At 36.8% G+C, this 12,500-nt stretch overlaps 1 protein-coding gene and 1 long non-coding RNA gene across 16 annotated transcripts in view; both read left to right on the top strand.

The window, feature by feature from the left end:
* Positions 1 to 12,500, top strand: part of LOC124957662 (neurobeachin) — a 193,427-nt gene that overhangs the window by 136,709 nt on the left and 44,218 nt on the right. The window lies entirely within an intron of this gene.
* On the top strand, positions 9,301 to 11,405 carry LOC124957679. The gene is made up of 2 exons (XR_007103709.1): positions 9,301 to 10,268; positions 10,711 to 11,405. It is a non-coding gene; the product is annotated as an uncharacterized LOC124957679 (long non-coding RNA).

Genomic DNA, 12,500 nt, shown 5'->3' with positions numbered 1-12,500 from the left:
GGAAATGATCAATATCTATTTTACATTTGAATAAGTCATCGATTTGATCTCGACGACATCGGTCGTTGATCTACGGCAACTAACTACACCAACAAAAAGATCGGACTGGCAAGTTCGACGGCCGTTCTAGGCGTGATCAGCGATTATCTTCGAAGAAGCCGGTGATGGATATCATGGGTAACTATTTCCGTGTCAGATCAGCATTGTCAGCGAACTCAGGTAGACTTATCTGCTACCGTCAACAGCAGAAGAATCGGATGAGTCAGAATTGGATGTAACGATTGGACGAATTGTTTTCTACAGAAAGAAAGAAAAAAAAAAAAAAAAGAAAAAAAAAAAGACAAAAAGAAAAAAAACAAGAAAAAAGAAAAATGAAAAGAAAAAAGAACTCTTGATCATCTTCGCGACGCGTCAGAGAGAATAAAAATCATTTTATGAGCGGTGGCGCCACGAATTCACTTTCCCACCTTTCATCAAGGCAGCTTCGGTGTTTGTGAGAAACACGAAAGGAGCAAGATGAAAGAGGATGAAGAGTAAAGAGATGAAAAGAGAAAGAGAGACAGAGAGAGAGAGAAAGAGAGAGAGAGAGAGAATATATACACAAAAGTGTAGAAAGATAGAGAAAGAGAGAAGGGTCTTAGTCGTCGGATAGGCGGGGCCGAGTTGGATCCGATTCGGAGTGTGACGGATGGCGCCCACCTGTGGATTCATTCACTAATCTGCTCGCTAAGCAAACAGCCCGAACACACCCCGTCATTATCGCTGACAGCGTAAGTAGCGCCCGATCTCATCCATACCCAATATTTATAATATCTCCCCTTTTCCCGCAACCCCCTTGATCGCTTCTTAGCCCTCTCCCACTTCTATTTTCGACCTCCCACCTATTTCTTCCTCCATCGTCGTCCTTCCTTTCTTTCTTTCTTTCTTCTTCTTCTCTCTTTCTTCCTTCGTTCCTTCCTTCCTTTCTTTCTTTCTTTCTTTCTTTCTTCTCCGTCACCCTTTCAACGCATTGATTTTTCGACCATACGGAGGCACCTATCTTTCTATCCTCTTTCATCCCTCTTCCTTCTTCTTCCGTATATACAATTCTTATATAGTCGACCGTAATTAACCCTTATGCCGATATCGTTAGCACGTCCTACCTTTTTGGCCGCGCGTGCCATCTGGACGTATAGTTGAAACGTGCTCTTTCTTCTTGATCCCTTTGACATGACATGGAATTCGAGTTGTTTAACCTTCACAACGCGATCAAATAATACGAAATAAAAAGTTCCGATTCCTTTTACTTTACCAATGTATTATCGTATTCATTAGAATCATTCACTTTCGATGAAGTTTTACATCACGTGATTATTATTCGACGTCAATACGACGACTTAATTAACTCATGAAATTGATTTGTAATTATTGATCGTAATGGGATAAATATCATGAAAATTATTTGTTCGTTCGAAATGTAAATAGAATAAAATAAATATTCTCATTGGTGGGATTATTAATTAGGATCATTTTCCTCGTTCTCGGTTATATTTAATATGAAGCGAGGTAACGAAAGGATCGCATTAAAGAATATGCATAAGAGGAAGGAGATAAGAGAAATTTCACCTCTACCTTGCCCCCTAATCACCCGTTCTCGCCTTTTCTATCATTAATCATGATCGCGTGCGTAACTCTTTCTCTCTCTCTCTCGTTCTCTCTCTGTCTCTCTCTCTCTCTTTCTGTCTCTCTCTCTCTTTTTCTCTCAAAGGCCCTCGGGTGGTGCTTTTTCAATCCGTCGCGAAATGGCTGCGACTACGAGGACGACGAATCGATTAATATTAATGAATCCTTGGCGATAGGCGAGCGCGCAAATCATGCGTCCCGAAGATAACGCCAAGAGAACGTATATTTTCTGCGATAACGTGCTTGCACGCGGACCTATGAATAAAGTGTGGTGTGTTTATATACACACATACATATAGCCACAAGCAGTGAAACATAATTCTATGCTGCAAAATCTACGGGGGCACACAAACTCGTCCCAAACACGAGCCTCGTAAAGTTTCCGCAGGTTCTTCATCGATGCTGGTTTATGTAATCGATATTCGTGAAATAAGAGATGGTTGATGGTGTAATTAAAACGCGAGTTTTACTTCCTAAATTTATTCGACAATATGACGTAAGATATAATATTTAGAAAAGTCATCGCAAAACAAGTCGAACAATTAGAAAGTTGTTATCATATTTATAAGAGAAAAAATTTATTTTAATCAAGAACTCATTTTGTTATTATATATATATATATATATATATATATATAAATATATAAAAAGAGCTTATTTAATATATATTCGAAGTATACAGGGAATGTTTTATTATTCGGCAAATAATAACGTAAACTAAGAAAGTAGTTATCAATTAAAATGTTCCCTCGACGACTAAAATTCTCGTCGTAGAATGAGAAGGTTTATTGACTCATTAATCATTTTCTACTCGATAACTCGTTGCGGAGTGGGCGCGTCAGCTGTCTCATGTGATTTTCATTCACGGCATACGCGTTTCTTCGTCGATTCGTATGCGCGAGGAGATGAAGGTTGTTTTTACAAAAGAGGGAAAAGAGTGAGAAAAAGAAAATAGAAAAGATGATAAAGAAAAAATAGAAAAAAACGGAGAGAAAAAGAAAAAAATGTACGCACACACGCACACATATATAAATAGAAAGAGAGAGAAACCAAAAAAAAAAGAGAAGGAAAGAAAATGCATGGATGATGGCAGGTATCGCAAAGAGAAAGAAAGAAAGAGATGGGACGAACGGATAGTCAAGAAATGGGAATGTTGCTCGAGCATCGGGATAGAGAGAGAAAGAGAGAGCGAGAGAGGAAGAGAAAAGAAGAGAGAGAGAGAGAGAGAGAGAGAGAGAAAGGGAGAAGCACAAGAAGAAAAGGAGGGAACGAGCAAGCGATCGAGCTGGTAGTTAAAACTATAGGCATCCCCATAATTTAGCGATTATTTTGACAAGGGTATGATCTCTTGACAGTTTGTTGGCCTTATGGCTACGCTCTGAAATATAGCTATTTAAATAGGCACTTAGAAGTTCCGCAAGGAATACATACTCTAAACTCGAGAGTAGACTTGTGATTAGACGACGCGGTTAGGCGACCGTTTCTTTGACCACGAGACACGTAGCTGTGAATTAAATAAAGTATGCAAAATAGTAAAGATAGGTGGACGATATAGTTGAACATCCTTTAGATCAGTGAAATTTCAAGAATTTTTATGACGTTGTTTAGAAGAGAAAAGAAAATAAAAATAAAAGGACGGAAAGGAAAAAATAAATAAAAAAATGAAAAGGAAAAAAAGGAAAGAAAAAAAAAAAAGAAAAAGGAAACAACCACGTATACGAATATGGGGAGTGAAAACACGACACGCTAAACAATTAGAGTTCATTGCGTGCGCGTAACGAGCGATCTCGCGTGACACGCTAACGGCGATGTTGTAGAGAACCGAGCAACGAGATGGAAATTGTTGTAATTAAACACTTACTAGCACACCGCGAACATATTACTCGTCATCGGCCTTACAGAAATGACGGTAAATTGGCGTACTTTATAAAAAAGATTTCTCTAAACGCATTATGGGCTTTTCTTAAAAATAAAAAAGAGAAAAAATATATAAGAAGAAGAAGGAAGAAGAAGAAGAAACAGGACGGTAAGGAAACGATCCGGTTTTACGACAGGTTACCAAGTTGCTCTTGAAACGAATTAATCTGCGTACCGCCTTTGTATTATATCATGGATTATATAGGTACGTGAAAGAAATGAATCTTTTTTCCAATTTGGATCGTGTATTCTACTGGCTACTGGCATTAATCGAAGACTTCAGAGAAAGAAGGGTGGACGTATCGCGGAGTCTCGATTAACGATCTCGATACTATATCCCTACGATTAATTCTCGTTAGGTGTTCTATAATTTACGATTGGATATTCTCCAACGGTCTTCTATAAAGCACACGGGCCTGATATCGAGTATTCGGACCACGAATAAACATAGTTTGGAATATTCTTTGTAAGAATAAGAGGACGATTTCTCTCTCTCTCTCTCTCTCTCTCTCTCTCTCTCTCTCTCTCTCTCTCTCTCTCTCGTGAAAAAGAACATCGAAAAGCAAATAATCAAATTTATTGGAAAAGAAACGATATTCTTAGATGCAACGGAGCTTAGTGCAAAACGATGTAAACTTGAGATCCAAAATTTTTGTTGGATTTTTCAGAGATCGGTTCTCTATGAGTGGTCCGGTCTCTTTCTCTTTCTCTTTCTCTTTCTTTTTCTTTTTCTCACTGACCTGACGGCAACGATTATCCGGTTGTTAGGTGGCCCCCATCGAAATCGGTGGTAGGAGGTGTAGGTTTCAGTCATGGTTTCGAGCTTACTATTCGAACCTAACAACGGGTTAGACGGCCAATTACTTTTTCGGATAAACGGATACGTTGATTCGACTTGACAAATATTTACCGTAACTGCTCCAACGTATTTCCATCTTTCTCCTTTTTATCCTTAACGCTAGTCTATTCAACTCTTAACACGTTAAACCTCCATGTATACGCGTCTGATCGCATTTGTTCTTTCATTTGCTAACCCATGAATGTATAATTAATTTCTTAGGTAATGCGTATCAAAGAAATTAGATTAACGGATAGTGCAATAATAATTTTAATCCATTATTGTGAAAGAGTATATGGAACATGTTTAATGTCCGATGATTGATCGAATTCATATTGATTTCGCAACTTAAAAATTGCGATCGATTTATGTCGATTTGTTTAAATCTTTCATCACAATCGTAGGAAATAAATCGTCCGATCGTCTTCGAAGTTTCTTTTACTTCATTTTTATCTTTTTTTTTTTTTTGTTTCTTTTCTATTTCTTTTTTTTTCTCTTTTTTCTTCTTTTTATCCGAAGATTCGCTTTACGTGAATTTTTATGCAAGAGAATGGATAAGGCGCATCCGTGAATATACAAATACTTCCTTCGCGAAGCGAACCTCTTTCTCTTTCTCTCTCTTTCTCTTTCTTTCTCTTTCTCTCTCTCTCTCTCTCTCTCTTTCTCTTCGCAAAGAAGGGAGGTCCGCCCGCGGCTGGAGGCGCGACGTAGCTTGAGTTATGGCGCAGGTTAATTATACAAAACATTCAATTATACCTCTCCCCTCCTGCCGACCCTTCTTCGTCTCTTTCCTCTCCTCGAACGCACACGCTGCTCATCTCGATAAAAGAGAGAAAGAGGGAGAGGGCTACTCGCAAAAATAAAATCAGACGCGATCGAATCCGATCTCGTTCTCCTTCCTTCTCTCTCTCTCTCTCTCTTTCTCTCTTTCTTCCTTCATTCCTCTTCTTTCTCTTACCTTCTCGCGTTTTCTTTTTTTTTTTTTTTCTTTTTTAACGTTCCTTTTTCTAGTGGGTTTGTTTGTTCTTCCAAGTTGTTGACGATGCTTTACGATGTTTCGTAAGATACATGGTATAGGACTTGCTTCGTGACAAGTTCGATTACCACATAAAGCAAATGCCGTTTCAAGAGCGAGAGATCGTATCCTCGACATACTTCTTAATTATAGAGTATATAGAGCCCGATCTGAGAAGAATGACGCGAGGCTAACGAGTCTACTTACTTACTTGGTTACTTGGTTGTTCCTTATTAGACCAACTACGAATTAAAATCGATGCACTAAGATCACTTTATTCAATCGAATCCACGTGTCCTTCTGTACAGTTGTATTTGTAGTTCGGACTTGTCTACGTCAAAGAAATTGAAAGATGCGGGTCTGTTCATTCAAAATTAATGATAAAATATTTGCGATCGAACGGCTTATTGTTTATCGAAAAAATGTCTACCAGTCGTATCGCTTTATAAGGAATTAATAATATATAACAAATTATGCTGGTGTATATATAACATGGATATGCTATTAATGCTTTTGCGAAATATGCGGGTCAAAATTCTGTATATTATATAAATCTATTACGCGATTTATTATATACAGTTTGAACGATATCGTTTGATCCTATTATTTCAATTCTCAAAATATTCAATAACACGATAACGTTTGTAAATAATATCACTGATGGAAGGTTAAGGTTATATAGTTTTCTTTTTTTTGAACTTCTCATCTTCTAGACCGATCTCATAAAGCGAAGAACCCTTTCCTTGTCCTCTCATGTTGTCCGAACGATCCAGTGTGTCGGCGGTCATGTCGCACCGATCGGTCCGATCCTGAAAGGTATCATTTGTCACGAGTCTCAAAGATCTCTTGAGATGTCTTAAAACAAAAGGTAAAGAATATCCGAGAATATTTCTTTATAAAAAAAAAAGGTACAGAAAAAAATCGACAGCCAAATATCTAGTTCTTATTTTCCCATGGGAGAATTAACGATTAGATGCAAAGTTATTAACGAGTTTAGAATTAATTTCATTTTTATTATTATAAAACAATAATTTTCTTCTTTCCTTTTTTCTTTTTTATTTATTAGGATATTTTTCTCTTATAATATAAAGATGAAACTTCGATCCGTACGAAGAATAATTAAAACATTTTTACGTTGCGTTTTTAATTAATTAATTAATAATATTTTCGAGTGATACCTTTAAGTGTATTTGAATTACCAAAACTATAAGACGACGTTAAAAGAGTTGAAAATTGAATATTAAAATACTTGAAAGAGATCTTTAAAAAGAAAAAATTACATAGGAAAAAAAAGAGAGAGAGAGAGAGAGAGAGAAAAGGTGCCGGACGTCGGCAAGGCTGAACGTCGTGGGAGCACCTTACGAAGAAGGTGTTCCTTGGTCCAATGGGAGGGTAGAGCAAGAGGGGGATCATAACGCAGAGATTTTACGCGCCGGCGCCGGCATCGAGCATCGGCGCCGGCGCCCCCCGCGGCCTCAGACGCCGCAACCATAATGCCGAAGGGCCAACCATACCAACAAACCTTACCGACGAATTATCTCTTTAGGACTATCGCGATCTTCTTCCTCTTTCTTTCTTTTTCTTTTTCTTTTTTTTTTCTTTTTTCCTATATACTTCTTTAAATCTTTTTTTTTTTTCTTTTTTCAATTTTTTTTTTTTTTTATTCGCATGTATTTTTCAATTCGTTCAATGATCTCTCTAATATTAATTTCATAGGTCGATTCAATTGGAAATTATCTAAATGATTTCTTAAAAAACAATTTGTTTAAAATAGAAATTTAAAAGATTGATCTACGTTCGTTATAAGTTCGGTCGTTACCTTCATTGACATCGTTTGAAAATCGTCCACACATATATCATTGAAAGTTCACTTTCGAACGACCTTTCGTTTAGAAAACATTCAATCGCGATATTTTCTTAGAATCTCTCTTACGGCAATCGCGATTCAAGAGGATATTTATTTTCTTTCGATCGTGTAAGACTGACATTACATCTAACGAGGCAATACTTCGTAACGAAACCACAACCGAGAGATTTCTCCGCTCGAAAAAAAAAAAATTATCTTTACGCCGAACGTTTTATCAAATAGTTGGCAATCACCAGAACTTAATCTGAAGACGATAAAGCTGAACTGTTATCGCACATAGTAAATGAAATTCGGTGAACGTTTAAGAAATTAACTGTGATCTTTAACGAAGAACATTAAAGCGTATTATTACTGCATATCACTTTAATGATATAAAACGAGCTCGTTATAAAGTCTGCTTCGGTCATTTTATTTAAGAAAAAACGTTTCATATAAAAAGTAATGTCATGTTCCATAAAATATTAATCAAAAGAAATTTAATAACGATAATAATAAATGGTGATCCTTCTAGTTCGTACGTAAAAAATAATATATCTAAGAGTTATACGTTTTAGAAAACGTTAAAAAGGTGAGAAGGTGAAATTAAAAAAAAAACATAATGATCATTACTTACGCGTTTTCTTTCTAACAGGTGATCGAGAAATCAGGAAAGTAACTCAATGAGTTATCCAATTTGATTACATTTATGATATCGATCGAACGTCTATAGAATCTCGTTTTAGAATGATCTCACGTCCGATCGTTAATTACTGCGGTTATTAATCCTATCCGCGGGATATATCATCGTGTATAGCCAGCTCGAGTTTTCTTATTCGACGAACCGGTTGATTTATTCTTAGACCTTGAACCACGATGGAAAGCGAAGACGAGACTACGATAAGTTTGGTCGTTGTTGCCGTGACTACTAGCTGATATTCCGAATCTATATTATCCTCTGTGACCGTAACTTCAGAGTTTCACCTTTTAAAAATTTGTATTAACGAAGAATAATATTAATACACGTCTAATTCAAATTCAATGCACATAGTAAAAGTTAACAAATTCAAATTAAATTTAAACGCCATGATATAATATGCACTGAATACATAATAGATTTTATATTTTCAAATATGAAATTGAATATAATAATCGAAATAGAAATAAAGAAATATTCCTTAGCTCGTAACCATCTCGAATTTCCTTCTCACCTACAGCAACAAAGTTGAAACCTAAGCCCCATCGTATTCCTGAGACACCGTAAAAATGATATACCGATGCCCTTCGAACATGATCCTCCATGGTTTCGATCCACGGGATACGACGTTACGTCTTCCATCCTCCGTGTATCGAGAGATTCTGTCTTACTATTCATTGTTTTATATGAGCTATAAAGATGTCAAGCAATTAAAAGATTCGGCTGATTCGGCATCACGTGGGCGAGCAACTCTCTCTCTCTCTCTCTCTCTCTCTCTCTCTCTCTCTCTCTCTCTCTCTCTCTCTTTCTCTCTTTCTTTCTATTCCTATTTTACTTTCTCTTGATAGTGGGAGGATAAAATCGGGTGGTTGTTGGGTGGGTGGATAATCGGAAACAAAATTCTCGTATGTGATGTCCATATGGTGCCCACGTTTACTGGCCTACGTTTACCCGGAGTGGACACCTGACATTGTATCGCCGTTGTCCTACAAAAGGCGTCTCTTACGACCAACGATCGTAAATGTCCACGTTCAGACTACATTGCTGCGTCATGATATATACTGAGCTGTATATTACGCAGGTAAATGCGCGACGATCTCACCAAGTGGTTTGAGGTTAAACAGCCACCGTCTCGTCTTTTTCTCTCTTTGATATTGCCCATTAAGTTTTTTCTTTTTCTTTTTTTTTTTTTCTATTCAACTAGATATTAAATACTAGGATCATAATCCATGCGTCGTTTTTATTTATACGAATTGTTTATTTCTTACAATTGCTTTATCTTTTTTGATCGAAAAACATCTATAAAAATGTATTTTTGAAATTGATAAACTAACATAATTGTCAATTCGTTCATGTCTTTTACGACATAAAAAACAAGAAAATAAAAATTATTGAAAAGAAAATTACGTTATTCAATATTCGTTCAATTCTTATAAAATAAATTATAAAAAAGTGCTATTAAATTTATCCAAACGAAATTCAATAAGAAAGAAATTCGGAAGCATCAAAGGACTACGATCTATCGCAGTATATATCGTTGTTCGAAGGACGACCCGTCACGTCGAAAGAATCGACTTTGCTTATTTAATTCTCGAACGTCGACGTAATCAATTCCCACTGTGAATACCGAAAGCCATTTTTGTAAGGATATGTTCCCTTTAGAGAGATACTATCCGAAAGCCGAGATTTTATCTCGGGAAAAGAGTTTGCGAACGAGTCGCGTATTTTGGAGAAATTGATTGGCCGACGAGAAGAAAGAGAAAGAAGAAGTCTCACGTGGTTCATCGAAAGAACGCCAAAAGAGAGAGAGAGAGAGAGAGAGAAGAGAGGAGTGGGGGAAGAGAGACGAGTAGTGGACGATGACAAAGGCTGATGGTGGGAGATTAAAACAATGCCGTCGTCTCGGTTCGAATAACGCGGGTGTGACAGGTCTTCCTACCTTCACCAGAAAACAGATTCAGCTACGAGGATGGACCTTAACGAGGCCTCTCTAATAAATAACCGTCCAGTTCGAGTTTCTCCTTTTCCTCTTCTCCCCCTCCAACATCAGCTTAACTCTCCTCCCTTCTTCGTACTCCGTTAGTTTCCTTCGTGTTGTCTTCTCTTCTACTTCTCTCGTCTACGTCTTCGTCTCTGTCTACGTCTACGATTTGGTTCCATACGAATGGTAGACCAAAGGGATGGACCCAAAACCGGCCCTCGAAGATGGATGTGTTTCATGGCGCCGCCGTCACCTAGAAAGCCCTTTCCAACGGACTTCCAGTTGAACTTACCTTCGGAAAGAGGAAGAGTAGCGAGTAAGAGAGACAAGGAGAAAGAAATAATGAAGGATATTGTGTTCAAGAAGATAAGACACTTTGGAATCAAGGAAAAAGGATCCTCTTCTGTCCTTTTTTAATATTATTGAATTGTTTAAATCGATCTATATATATATATATATATATATATATATATATATATATATATATCGATCACATCAATTATACCTGTAAATATATTTGAGATACTAAAGAATTAATTATTAATTCGTAATTTGTTATCTCAAAATAATTCGCACGATTTTATTGGATTTTTTATGTCTGGATATTCCATAATTTCTTCTTCTTTTCTTTTCTTTTCTTTTCTTTCTTCATCTTTTTTTTTTTTATTTTTATGTTTTTTTTTTTTTTTTTTTTTTTTTTTTTTGAATCAGTTGAGAAAGTAACAAAATATCGTGTATCGTTTTGTTCAAACGTACAGAAACGACGGCAACATTTTCATCTTTGGAAGAGAAGAAACTCGAACGCGGGATCGTCGTTCGTGTCCTCAATATATACCTGGCTCGCTGTTAACCCCAAGGGTTTCTCTTATCTTCCACCCGATCTTCTTCACGCATATTATACTACGTGGAAAACAGTAAGAGTAAAAAAAGAAGAAGAAGAAGAAGAGGAGGAAAAGGAAACGAAGAGAGGACGCACAAGATGTACACATACTAGCGACGGAATTCTCTTGAGTTCTGTCGCGCGAATAACAGGATCAGGTTACCGTCTTGGAAAGGAAAAAAGAATCTAAAAAAAAGAAAGATATATATATATATATATATATATATATATATATATATATAGAGAGAGAGAGAGAGAGAGAGAGATGAAAAATAAAATAAAGAATAAGGGATATCCTAAGTGTGGTGGTGTCTCTTGAAGAGAATTTCGAACGGCGACATGGCGCGGCAATTTGATTCAAAAAGATTCGAGAAAGTATACGAGGGAGGAAGTTAGGAAGGGTTGATCGTTCATCGTTTTTCGGTGAATTAAACTTCAACTCTCGATGATCCTTCTTTACTTATTCCCTTCCCAAAAAAAAAAAAAAAAGAAAATATCAGGATTCGATAAAGGTCTAGATACCTACTTATTTTTTCTTTTTTTGTTTTTTTTTTTTTTTTTTTTTTTTTTATACTTCACAAAGTTCGACGTCCTTTATTTGAAAAATTTTGTTTCATTCCGTTTGTAGTAAGCTACGAAACAGCTAACGATTGAAATGAATTACTGCCGAGACCGATGTTAGCCACCCTCGTGAGTCTCGAGTACAAAGCCGCGAGGAATCCTTATCTATTTTTAATTCAGAGAAAATACTTTTACGATCGATCGAGTCGGAGACGAACACTCGTATCTTTTACGATCGTGGTAGGACAGAGAAAAGAAAAAAAAAACAAGAGAAAAAGAAGTCCGTCTGAATTGACGAAGTAAGGATTGTATACTGTAGACATTTATTAAAAAATAGTGTCTCTAGTCGTTTCTTCTATTTATTTCTTATATTGTTCAAGACCATTCCTGTCTATCATCGCAGGATATAAATCTTCGGCGAATCGCGCGATTGACGTCTATTTAATAGAAACGCAACTACACAAGGATGGCGCGGGATAACATTAACTCGTTCGGGAGTCGAGGGGGCTGGTCTTGCCGCGACGGGTGGCCATTGTGAAGCTGGAACCCCTGCGAGCCACGGGCTTTCTCTCATTCTTGTGCCTGCCAGCTCCCTCGTAAAGTCAAACGTTGACACTAGCCACGGGACATCGACTCTGTGGCCCCAAACACGCGTGCTTTCTCTTTCCTTCTTTCTTCCTCTCTCTCTCTCTCTCTCTCTCTCTCTCTCTCTTTCTCTTTCTCTCTCTCTCTCTCTCTCTCTCTCTCTCTCTCTCTTTCTCTTTATTTTACTCTCCTCTATCAATACTTATTCTTATTCTTAGATAGGAAATGCCTAGATCGTTTGTATCTTTATTAAGATACTTGAAAAAGAAAAAAAATGAGTATGGATTTTCTTTGATGATTGATTAACTTAATGGATACTTCGTTAGTTTCTATTATCGGCAAGAAAATTAAGATAATATTTTTTTATAGTGTACAATTCAGTTTCATAATTGGATTGCTTTCTATTATCGGGATAATGAATAAGCTATACTAAAGGAATATATGTAATGAATATCTCAGGTCATAAAACTAAGATCTTTACGACAGCGGCTTCGTTGAAGAACGCACACAATGCCGGAGTAA

This window comes from Vespa velutina, chromosome 2 (genome assembly GCF_912470025.1).
Source record: "Vespa velutina chromosome 2, iVesVel2.1, whole genome shotgun sequence".
Lineage (NCBI taxonomy): Eukaryota > Metazoa > Arthropoda > Insecta > Hymenoptera > Vespidae > Vespa > Vespa velutina.
The sequence above is the reverse complement of the archived record's forward strand: the minus strand, read 5'-3'. Positions and strand labels throughout refer to the sequence as shown.